The following is a 13,325-nucleotide window of genomic DNA, read 5'->3' on the forward strand; positions in this document are numbered from 1 at the left end:
ATACGAGAAAGAAACAATTACGCACGTTTGCTAAATTGTGAAGCTATAAATGTAACCTAACGTTTAAATAATAAAACTGCATTCATTTTTATTAAACAGCGCCGTGGTAAACTTGCAATTTTTATGATTTCCACCACTGGAGGGCGCCACACAACAACGAGAGATGTTTCATATTCTTCGGCCATTTACAATTTTTTTCCTACTTTGGTTAAATTCTCATTGTTTCACCTACTACCATAACATGTGGGTTGCCAACAAAACCGCGGGGTGATTCTTATCAGGGACTGTCTGTTACCATCGTCATCGTCGCGCTTTCTTTCTATCATGGAAGGTACTAACGGAGTACTAACGGAGTACCTTCCATGCTTCCAGTATGCCACAGAGTTGTTGCTTTGTCCAGATACTGAATTACGCTGTAACGAATGCCATGTATTTTAGTATCAAATCCAATTTATCTATTGATATGTTAACACCATGTTCAATGATTCCCAAAGCTAGTGTGTCTCACTCATTAGGCCAGACTTGTATTATCCCTTGTTTCGCAAACCCGCCGAATGAACAGGAGCCGAAAATGAAATAAAATAAAATGTTATTTCAGCGTAATTTCTCGCGCCCGTCGACTTGTAAGCGCAAAAAAATGCTAAAAAAAAAATATCTTCATTTTTTTACCGCCCGCCGCATAACAAATCCAAGTTGCATTTTCGTGGGAGTATCATGATCAAAGTACCGAAGTCTCGCGCAGATGAGAAACAAGGTTATACATGGAATAAAATTGTATTTCATTTCTTCTCTCCGATCAATGACCTGACTTACAATTCTTTGAGAATCACACAAATCCAATAGGAAAAAAAGAATTAATTTTATTTTTTTCCGCCCTCCTCAAAAAAATTGCCTTATAAAAGCTCGAGAAACAAGGAATAAAAAAAGTCTGGCCTTATCATTCAAAATTCTGTCGTTAGGCTTTTTTTTTGGTTTCCACCCGGATACGTTACTGACGTGTATTTTATTATGTATTTTCTCGAACGCAGTTGTGCTTAATTTTAATTTAAGATATATATATATACACTTATACACGAATTACATTGTGAAGCGTATTTTCTTTATTTTTTGTAAATATCTACAGTGACGGCGGCACCAGGGGTCTAATCAAGCTAAAACCCTTTGTGTGATGTTAGGCATGTCAGCAAAATTTGCCCCTCCAAATTTGAGGAATTTGGTCTTTGAAGTTATACTATTTTTTACATTTTATGATTAGAAATAAATATGTTCACAACTTGTGCCTTTTTTTAGAGAAGTAGCGATGAGAAATAGTGAAAAATAATAATAATAAATAGCATTCATTGATTTATTTGGATTCTCAGTCCTGAAATGAATGTGAGCGCATTGTAGGGCGCCACCACACAACCCTCGAAGTGCCTGGTGTGGCGCCCTACTCGCCTAACTCTTCTGTAGTTTCTTTCTCGACTAACTATGTAGAGACCTCTGAATAGTCGTCATTTTATTGTGCTTTCGATGCGGTTTGTGATTGGACTTCTGTGCAATTATTCAGCATTCTAAGGTCATTCTAAATCAAAGAAGGCGTGCCTTCTGATCACATTGACTACTAATGTGACAAAAGCTACTTCGCGCCCAGACCGCGACAGTCATCGAAACGGGACAACGAATTATATTGTTTAGTACGTGTTGATAGGTTGTTTTGCAATAGCCTCGTTGAACGCGTCCGTCTTGTTCTTGATTTGCATCGCCATTTACCAGACCACTGTCGATTTCGAGTGCGATTCTAGGGAACCGCCATAACATCGACGTCACAGACTGCGTGTGGTACGTGTACTTGCCTGCTAAATTTGTACCTTTCCTTTAAAACGGAGTGGAATGATTTCATTTATTCATCGGTGACGTCACACCAACCTGGCGTTGGGATATATTACGCAAGGACAGAGTGGATAAGTCGTAATTTTATTGCAAACATTGTGATTTTGAATAAAACGCCGATAAGCAACAAAGCGATATGTTAGCCAACTTGAGGAACACCAATACGACGTGAACGTACACCTACAGCGTAATCAAGTATATAAACACCCCAAACTACTTTTATGGTGAGTAATACGTTGATTTTAGTGTTAGTATTGAATAAACAACAATTTTCTCAGATGATTCCACAACCGTTGACGATGCGTACAGGCATCTGGATACTGTACACAATGCTTCCCTCCATCTATTATTGTGTTTTTATTAGTAAGGGATGTTTTTGTGTTAATTTCTAAATATAATTAGCATATCAAAGTGATATGGCCTGATATGTTAAGATTATATCATTCATAATAGTTCGGCATAGCTAATGTATTTAAAGAAATTAATTATAGTATCATTTGCTACATAAAATTGGTTTAAATGTACTATAGCACAATTACAGCCAGGTTTAACAGTGTTAGAGTGTGTGTGTATATATCTTACTGCAATGTCACAGTCATCACTTACCACTGTGGAGATCTCAATTATTATAGCCAAATGTTATTTTAACTTATTTCACTAATAGTCTAATACACTAAATTAAAATTCAGTGAATATTCAAATTTAACCGTAGAATGCATTAATTATTTTCTTTATATAGAAGTGAATTGAAAAACTTGTCAAATGCACTGCAATAAATTAAACCTAGTGAATATTTGTTTCCTACAGTATAAAGACAGCATCACTCATCTTTCTAATTTTATTCTTTGACTAGTTGTTGTTGTTTTGCCCTGTGTACATGCCTGTAGGTGACAATCATAACCCAGAACAACAGAAATATGCATTGATCTAGTACAGCGAGTACCGTAAAATCTGTATTAGAAGCCGCACTCCTAATAGAAGCCGCATACAATCTTTTTGAACAATTGAGAAGCAAAAAATTCACCATTTCTCATATGTGTAGATGCTCTAATAGAAGCCACATTCACTCTGTTGCATTGTACCATTTTATTAGAAACTGCGATTTTTAATACAGAATTTACAGTACTAATAAATAACATTATAAACTTTCCATCATGAAGTAATACAATATTCACTTGTGGCTTGCAAAGATGGTGTTTTACATTTTTTGCTATAAATGAAAAAATCCAATATTTCTGTGTGAAGGGATTACTGTGTAAAGTCCCAGTGAGCTGATACATATTGTGAAATCATTGATGTGTATAGAGCGATCATTACACAAAGGCAGTTTAGTATAATACAACATTCCAATAAAGACAGCTGCATCTCTGATAATTAGCTTATACATATGCATTAACTAAAACAGGTTACATATTTAACAACTTTACTAACTAAACTAGTTTAGATGGTATACATGTACCAACTAAACTATCGTAACTATTAACAAGGTTATGTATTTTACCAACAGAACTAAAGCAGATTACCACATGATTATTAACTGAACTAACTTAAGCCAGGATACATTGTTACCAACTGAACTAACTAAACCAGATTACATCATTACCAACGGAGCTATTTCTAAACTAGTTTACATTGTTATCAACTGAACTAATTAGACTTATTACCAACTACTTATTTATGATTAGGCAACCTGTGAACTACTAATACTTTGTTATTTTCTGAGCTATATACCAGTACCTATACCAGGCAATGTAGCAAAACTAATAGAAATTAGACTAGTTTTTTCCAGATTAGACTATTTTTTTCCAGATTAGACTAGTTTGTTCCAGATTAGACTAGTTTGTTCCAGATTAGACTAATTTGTTCCAGATTAGACTAGTTTGTTTCAAACTGGTAAAAAATAAACCAACATGAAGATGTGAAAAATATTTCTTTCATTCACAAATTAATTTAATTTTCGCAGAATATATGATCTTCTCCTTGAAAGAATTCAGAAATGTTTAATTTTTAACAAGATTTGTCAGCCATTCAGTAACGAGGACCCCTCAGGTTGTATGCCCCTCTCCTTTCATTGGAAGTATCCATGGTACATTCTTATCATGACTGCTATGTTTGCATGCGACTTTCACACTTGACAATGGACATGTACATCAGGGCAGACAAAACACAGTACAATGTACATGGATACTATTCACCTACATTTTTGTTACAATCTATTCAACTAATCTAGTCTATTTCCAGTTATTGTGTGCAGAGTTGTAATCTCTCAGCAATGACCATTCTACCATCACCTGCACAGTTATTGAGATTTCATTCTAACATGTTGCTTTCAAGAATTGGAACCAAAGTGTGAATATTTTGTTTAACACCAAACTATTCGTTCTTGGAAATTTATACCCGAATTTGTAAGAAAGCAATTTTATCTGGCAAGATTTCCTGGTAATAATCATTTGCATTTTGTGTGGGGTTCTTGTATATTATTTGTTTCAAATATTTATTTCTTGTTCATTTCCATTCAATACAAAGTGAATCTGTCAACAAATGTTTTTTTCTGGATTGTCAATTTGGAAGAGTGGGTCAAACTCCTGTCAGTGATCAAGAAACACTAGATTGATGGCATTTTGCCATTTCTTTATGACCTCAGTCTTCCCCCTTATGACCTTTAAGCCCAAGTTAAACAAAGTTTGGGAAAACATGGTCAAGTATAGATTTGTCAATGATGGGTTAGTATGGGCGTAGCCAGTGACAAAAATTATGTTTCTCTTGTCTCTGACAAAAAAACTGAATGGCAAACTGAATTTTGATCTTCATCCGTTCTCACATGCTATCTTGGTGTAGTGTACGCTTCACTGCTTTGTACTCAACCAAACAAAATGACTGAGCACTAACTTTCTTTACACATACCTTAGCATTGTTAAGGCTATGTTTCCGCTTGGCTGAAGAGACTATCATTTTGTTTGCGATACAATAGAAATCAGGTGGTCAGCCATTTAACATTTAAAATAGATTTTAGTGAGAGATCTTTTGAGTTCAACTACATAAGCTTGTTAATTTACGAGTCTAGTATCCATAGCAACCAAAGCACCATTATTATTAATTGGTCTTCAGAATTTTACAAGTTGTGCGTGGAGTTCCGTGACTGCAACAACACATTTGAGGTGTTTAGATGGAATCTGAGCCTCACTTTACTTACAGAAGTTTAGTTGCTCTTGAAATCCACTTAATTATAGTGGTCGCTACTTTCCCTTTGTTAAGTCTTCAATTCTTTATTGTTCTCTTGTAAAGTTTAAAATGTGGGCGTTTCATTTCTTACCCTGTGCTGGTAGTAACCACATACAAATGTTTAACAGCAATTTCCAAATTGTCAATATGGCTATAATTTAAACTTTGAAATTTTTTTTTATTATTTTTTTTTTCAAATCATCAGACTGGTTTAAATTTTGTAAAAAAAAATTATGTATATTCGTACATACATGTAGGTTACTTTTTTTTTAATGTAATACCTGTTAAACGAACACTGCATAATGCAACGATTGTATGAATAATGCATGATGTGATGATTGGATGAACATTACGTGATGCAAAAATTAGATGAATACTATTAGTTTAATATCAAAATAAGACACAAACTACCGATTGTAATGATAGCATACAAGTACTTGGCATAATTCTTATAACAGATCAGCGGGTTACTTGAATTTCGAAATGTTAGTTTGTGATTTTGTTTATTCTAGAAGAAAAAAAAATACATGAAGAAAAAACAAATTGGTAAAATGGAGATTTTTGAGCAATTATCATTGGTTCCTATGGTAAATCTATCCCATAATACTATATTTGTTCTGTCGAAAGTGCATGTCTAAATACATGTAAGCCCAAAATTGTATTTATTGTATGCTTGATTATTAAAACATATTTTAACTCTAGACATTCCTCTCATTTACATAAGCACATGCACTAGTAATATAGTAAATATGGTATCTCAAAATTTGATTTGATAACATAGGCAGTGTTGTTCTGCTTTCAAGCAAAGGGAAAATAATTATATCATAATTTCAAAACTTTATATATAATATGATAATTTCCATACTCCACTAAGCCCTGGAACGACTTCAGTTATAACTTGATAGAATCCCTTACAAATAATACATCAATGTTGTCATGGATGTTTAAAAATAAAAACTGTTCTTTTGACAAAACTTTATTGCTTACTATAAAAGTAGGAGAAGTATTCACTTAAATTCTCTGATTAACAGTCTCTGTCTGATATGTAGCAATGAAAGTTTAAAAGTATGTCAAATTGTGAATTATCAGTTGTTGATGACTCCATAGGTGGGTGTTTGTGAGGCAGACTCCCTAGGTGGGTGTTTGTGAGGCACGTATGCTGCACATCTGTTGGTATCAGGAGACCATTAATTGTAAATATTTATACTGGATAAAATCATTACAAATAATCAGAATGACTGAGCAGTTAATATGAAATGGAACACTTTTGCTGAAAGACCACATCTCTTCACATGACCTTGGATAACCTTCTTTAAGATAAGCTGTGAATACCTAGTACCCTGTGTCTACTGTTTGTTATCAATTCGATAATCCAATATTTTTGTGTCAATGTATTAATACCATCATGAATCCATTATCTACTACTATCCATTTCTAGAACGACATTCATTCTCCCCTCCCAGACCTGACTCTACTTTCCCCTCCCATCCTCTTGTCTCCACTTGAGAACAATGCCGCCTCTAAATGTATGCAGCATGTGTTAAATACATTGTTTGCTGTGGTACAACTGTGGTACTTTACAATGACTGTGACTTTCATTGTGCGCTACACAAGGGCTGTGGTGCTGTGCGTCAACTGTGGCACTGCGTGATAACTTGAATGCTGCATGACGACTTAGACAATGCATGACCACTGTGTCACTGCTCGATGACTGTGATGTTACGTGATTAATCATTCAGCACCAAATATTTTCCCCACTTAAATTTAGGTGAATTGGTTCACTTTTCACTGAATTCAATCTTAATTTTGAGCCAAACAGACAAAATATGACATTGCTTCGCGTTTTTGATGAAAATGTTGAAATTCGCAACATTTCATGTGGAAAAGTGCAGACTATTAATGAAACTATTATGTGAATGGTGACTGAAGTTGACTGGTAAATGTGACGACTGTAGGGCTTCATGATAACCATGACAACTGTAGTGTTTCAAACTTAACCTGTATCGGCTGTGTAAGGTACAGTGTGTAATGCAAATATCCATATTCTAATTGTTTCTGTCGTCCGATCGTCCAATCGTCCAATCGTCTGACATATAAACCTAAATGTTTATAAACTCAAGCAGTAGTCAGACATTGTATGGGTGTGTGACATCACGTAGATTGTAAAAATTCATTCTAATTTATGCATTAGCACTTCACAGAAAGAAAAGAGGCGCCCGTCTAGTTAATCCAATTATTTTGTTTGTTACCATGGTTGCACCATTTGGGGACTTATTTTTATTAAAATACTCCCAACCACTTTATTTTTCGTTTTCAAAAGGTTTTTGTTAAACTTTGTGTTTATTTTTTATTGTGATATGTTTGAGTCTTGTATGAATGTCAAATAAGTTTCAAGTGCTAATTTCACAATTTAAACATGGCGCCAAGTAGTGGAGGAAAGATTGTTTCTTGTCAACAAATGCGTTCAAGTATGTTATATTGACTTAGTCAGGTCAGATGTCACAAGTTATATGCAATGTGGTCTTCTTTTATCAAATGCACGTCTGATAAACATAGCCACTAAGAGTCAAATAAAAACGACACACTGGCACGTATAATCGGCCAATTGGGTGAGTAAATTCTGAACAATATGTTTGAATGAGATGCGTTTCTCGTCTTTTTTCACTGTAAGTAACTATAAATGAATGAACCAGGATTCATGTCTACACTTCCCATTAAATTTTGAGAGAGACAGATGTGTGTGCTTTGTGAATCAGGGATACGTCAAGTTTTGTATTAACAGATATTTTATTATGAATATTTACAAACTTTTGTGAAATTTCGTTCTCACAAATTCTCTCAAAAATCAGTCAATGGCGACTATTGATAGTGATATAATAAAACTGTTTATAGCTTCTTTTTTTTTTATGTTTGATAGATTTATAAATTAAATTATTGAGAATGATTTATCTTGATGTCTTGACAAACCACTGCATTGTTCAGTTTCTCAAGTGTTCTTGTTCACTGTGCCAAACCCCTGAAATAAGGTCAAGGGTCGCAGAGTGACAGAAACATACATGTCGGTACAAGTTTTCTTCACAATGCTAGACTATGATGTGTTCTTCTACAATTTATACCACCTTCTAATTTAGGTTGCGGGTAAATTCCTAACTACAATAGATGGGGTCAGGGGTCAAACATTTAAACACCATGGTTAACTTCGATAATCTTTCCCTGGTACACCTGCATATAGTATCTTTGGTCTAAGTGGTTTGCATTGTTCATTTTTATCTGACTGGGTCCAAATACCATGGGTATGTATGGTGTCGATAATCTAACCCCTGACCCCAATAATAAGTGTGTTTCAGTTCATTTTTAATTAATATTTTCTGTTATTAGTAACTCATATATTGCTCTAATTAATTACTAATACATGATTACACAATATTTGTTACATTTTGGTTGGTTTATTTTTTATAAAATTATATAAATGTCAAATTTAACAACAGTTGAGGAGAATCTAACCTATCAAAAAGGTTATGTATTTGACGTCACGTTGTTGCTGGTCGTTATTGGGTTAACGGATTAGGCTGCTAGGAATGGGCATTCTTAAAACCTCTTTAACTACATCTCAATAATAATCAAGTAACTGTAGTTGCTCTATTTTTTCCTTCTATGTATGTGGTTATATGTTTAAACTGATATTTGTCACAGAAACTAGAGGGCAACCTTCTTATTCATTATGATTATTTAATGAGAAAAATATTTGCCACCAATTTCATGTTGAAAGCAGGTAACTGTTTACCCATGCTATTTAAAATGTCACCATATCAGATTTTGTTGTTTGCATACAAATATATCAGAGATTGTCTTCTAATAGAGCAAATACAGTATTTAAAAAGTTTGACTAAATAGTGATGACATTATTGAAAAAAAGTTATTAGTGAGGAAATAATAAAATACAAGTCCTTAAAAGTAAACAAATTATATTAATCATAGTGTTTTGAGAAAAGATACTGTACTTTGAACTTAGTGTCAGTTGCACTTAAATACAATCGATTAAACTCACACCATGCCAACGGGAAGTGAGTGAATGGACAGTTTGTTTGTGGTTGTAATCGGTTTATTAGCTACACCTCACCCATCCAATGAGTAAGTGACGTTGCTTTCCTGACAAACAATGATGTCATTGAAAAGGAAACAGTTCTACTGTGTGAAGATGACTGCACCCTGAATATTTGATCATTTTGTAGCAGTGACTTCTGATCAAGGTAATGAGTAAAAGAAGAGGTGTTTCTACTTATTGCCATGGAAACAAAGATTCAGCAATTATTTAAATATTGTATCTTTACTTCTTGAAGAAATTAATCAGAAATTAATAAGTTATTATGTATTTATTGAAGACTCATTCAACAATTATGTTAATTACATTACCGTACCACTTAAGATGGTTTAGACTATCATAGTGAATACTATTTCTTCACAAAAAAGCTTCAAGGAGGCTGTGTGTCATTGAACTCCACTCCAGCCACCTGAAATCAGACAGTATACACTGCAAAATTGTTTTTCAACTGATAATGAAATCAATAATGGGTATAATGATATCTTTAAAATTCTCAGAAATTTTCTACCCAGGAGTGGTCAGATAATGAATTATTATATTCATATTGGTGTGGTATTTATTACTTATTTCAAAAATAGATTAGGGTGACAAAAGATGGCATTTGAAAAATCCATCTCTAATGGGTATACAGTAAAAAAAAGTCTTGAGATCAGAGAAAATTAATAGTGGATAATAAATTTTGATTTGAAATATCCATAGTTACCATTTAAAATGCATAATGTTCTTTTTAAATGCAAGGGTTTATGAGTTTAGGGTTGTGTACTTTTTTTCTTTATTTAAAAAAAACAGTGATTCTTTTTTTTTTTACTATCGGTACGGTAGTTGGATTTTCTGATTTTTTTTTTTTTCCTGTGACATTCTTACTGTGACTTATTCTACATTCTTCTAATGTACCATGTGTGCTAGAACCAAGGTCATATTTATACATATATGTTGTATATTCCACTTATTATAAATACATGTACACTTCATTTATAAATATCATCATTACAATTGGTGATACCATATGTTGTATTAGTACATATGGTAAACTGAAAATTTAACAAATAAACACTGGTAAAGTTGTTGAAACTGGTGAGCTGCTTTCAAAAGGTTCATTGTACCTCGTTGGTTGTCAATAACTATAGATTAAAAGAACACTGTGTCATAGAATTGTAATCCCTGTACAGAAATCAGACTTCAACTCTACTAGAACTCACTCAACCAGAAAAGTCATAAGCCTATTCCAATTTATTCACCAAACATCGATGAACACTGTTTCTGTGTTTTGTCCCAGTTCTTGTGTGAATTTTCAACTAAATAGTATGAAATAGTACCTTATACATGTATGCACGAAGAGCCCTGTCTCGTTTTTTTTTTTTATCCAAACTGGTCATCAGGTCACTTGTTTTGTTTTGTTTTGTTTTGTTTTGTTGTGAAGTTCAGACTACCATATATGAGTACTGATGATACAGTATTTAGCCATATTTATTTTGTTTAGCCATATCCATTGGTGAATAGACGTTTGAAGCAAAGTAGATCTTGTTGAGGGTAAGAGCACCATGTGACTGTTTTTTGTCTTGCAAATAGTGTTATAGCAATCTGAAAAATTCGAACAAAACTGTAACAAATTTATAACGTATTAAGAAGTTATTATAATACAGAACATTCAATATGTTTAGTTAATATGAAGATTTTTGTACTTTATTAATATTTATAAGAAGTGAGAGAGATTTTTGGCTATTGAATTCGACCATTGTCGGTGAGCATCGGCTAATGGCACGGTTATAGGTGAGCATCGGCTAATGGCACGGTTATAGGTGAGCATCGGCTAATGGCACGGTTATAGGTGAGCATGGGCATCTGGCAGATGCTGTTATGAAAGGTCACAATGTATGGATTTATTTCAACCAACATACAAACAAAACACGCGTACATGTTCGAACAGCAGCTGAATGCAACGTGGCATGTACAATGACCCTCCCTCAGGCATTATAGGGAAAACTTAATTTAATCACACAATAGATTGGCTACTCTGATAAGAAAATCACTACTGGGTAAGAACAATACATGAGTGGTCTGACTAGACAGTAAAGATAATAAATGTGTTTCTGCCTGCCCAAATATGTGGAAGGATTTCCTGTGTGTATTGTTAGGAATCAACTTGGTGTAAAATTTGTTATGGTATGGTAATGAACTTGAATGTGAAATAGACTTGGGATTGCACGACAGACAGTGAAAATCAGGGTAGACTAGGTTGTGTACACTGACGAATCTCACTTCAATATGAACAGATTATGGTAGTAAGACAGATCTCAGATTGTATAACTCATTGATGCAATGCTGTAAATCAGTTAGATCATTGTATAACTCAGTAATGCAATGCTGTAAATCAGTTAGATCATTGTATAACTCATTGATGCCATGTTGTAAATCAGTTAGATCATTGTATAACTCATTGATGCAATGCTATAAATCGGTTAGATCATTGCATAACTCATTGATGCAATGCTATAAATCAGTTAGATCATTGTATAACTCATTGATGCAATGCTATAAATCAGATCATTGTATAACTCATTGATGCAATGCTATAAATCAGATCATTGTATAACTCATTGATGCAATGCTATAAATCAGTTAGATCATTGCATAACTCATTGATGCAATGCTATAAATAAGTTAGATCATTGTATAACTCATTGATGCAATGCTATAAATCAGTTGGGTCATTGTATAACTCATTGATGCAATGCTGTAAATCAGTTAGATCATTGCATAACTCATTGATGCAATGCTATAAATCAGTTAGATCATTGTAAAACTCATTGACGCTATGCTATAAATAAGTTAGATCATTGTATAACTCATTGATGCAATGCTGTAAATCAGTTAGATCATTGCATAACTCATTGATGCAATGCTATAAATCAGTTAGATCATTGTATAACTCATTGACGCAATGCTATAAATCAGTTAGATCATTGTATAACTCATTGATGCAATGCTATAAATAAGTTAGATCATTGTATAACTCATTGATGCAATGCTATAAATAAGTTAGATCATTGTATAACTCATTGATGCAATGCTGTAAATAAGTTAGATCATTGCATAACTCATTGATGCAATGCTATAAATAAGTTAGATCATTGTATAACTCATTGACGCAATGCTATAAATAAGTTAGATCATTGTATAACTCATTGATGCAATGCTATAAATAAGTTAGATCATTGTATAACTCATTGATGCAATGCTATAAATCAGTTAGATCATTGTATAACTCGTTGATGTAATGCTATAAATCAGTTAGATCATTGTATAACTCATTGATGCAATGCTATAAATCAGTTAGATCATTGTATAACTCATTGATGCAATGCTATAAATCAGTTAGATCATTGCATAACTCATTGATGCCATGCTGTAAATCAGTTAGATCATTGTATAACTCATTGACGCAATGCTATAAATAAGTTAGATCATTGTATAACTCATTGATGCAATGCTATAAATAAGTTAGATCATTGTATAACTCATTGATGCAATGCTATAAATCAGTTAGATCATTGTATAACTCATTGATGCAATGCTATAAATCAGTTAGATCATTGTATAACTCGTTGATGTAATGCTATAAATCAGTTAGATCATTGTATAACTCATTGATGCAATGCTATAAATCAGTTAGATCATTGCATAACTCATTGATGCCATGCTGTAAATCAGTTAGATCATTGTATAACTCATTGATGCAATGCTATAAATAAGTTAGATCATTGTATAACTCATTGATGCAATGCTGTAAATAAGTCAAATCATTGTATAAATTAGTGACGCAATGCTATAATAATTGTCTGCAACCAGAGTTTAATTTCCTGGGATTGATTCATCAGTACTTACAAGTGTTAGTTACAAATTGTTGGTGGTGTATAGATTCATCTGTACCATATGTGTGAGATGGTGGATGTAATATGAGACTAGTTAAATATTGATGCTAGTAATTTGTAATGGGTTCCTACTGTGCAGTCATGTATCAGATTAAATCCTGTGGTTATAATGGCTCAACTCAAATCAAAAATAACTTTTATTTATTCAAGAAGTTGGAATTTACTTTTGCGTCAGATTTTATTGCAATGTGTCTATT

General features: G+C 33.3%; 1 protein-coding gene across 6 annotated transcripts in view; it reads left to right on the forward strand.

Annotated features, from left to right (window-relative positions):
• The first annotated feature begins 1,631 nt into the window (after nt 1-1,631).
• Nucleotides 1,632-13,325, forward strand: part of LOC102806623 (uncharacterized) — a 46,291-nt gene continuing 34,597 nt past the window's right edge. For all 6 annotated transcript variants that reach the window (XR_014930999.1, XM_085505674.1, XM_085505670.1 and 3 more), the window contains exon 1: nt 1,632-2,096. The gene's annotated coding sequence lies outside the window, so the exon portion shown is untranslated. The remainder of the gene's footprint in view (nt 2,097-13,325) is intronic.

Source organism: Saccoglossus kowalevskii, chromosome 11, assembly GCF_978046115.1.
Source record: "Saccoglossus kowalevskii chromosome 11, keSacKowa6.1, whole genome shotgun sequence".
In the NCBI taxonomy this organism is placed as follows: domain Eukaryota; kingdom Metazoa; phylum Hemichordata; class Enteropneusta; family Harrimaniidae; genus Saccoglossus; species Saccoglossus kowalevskii.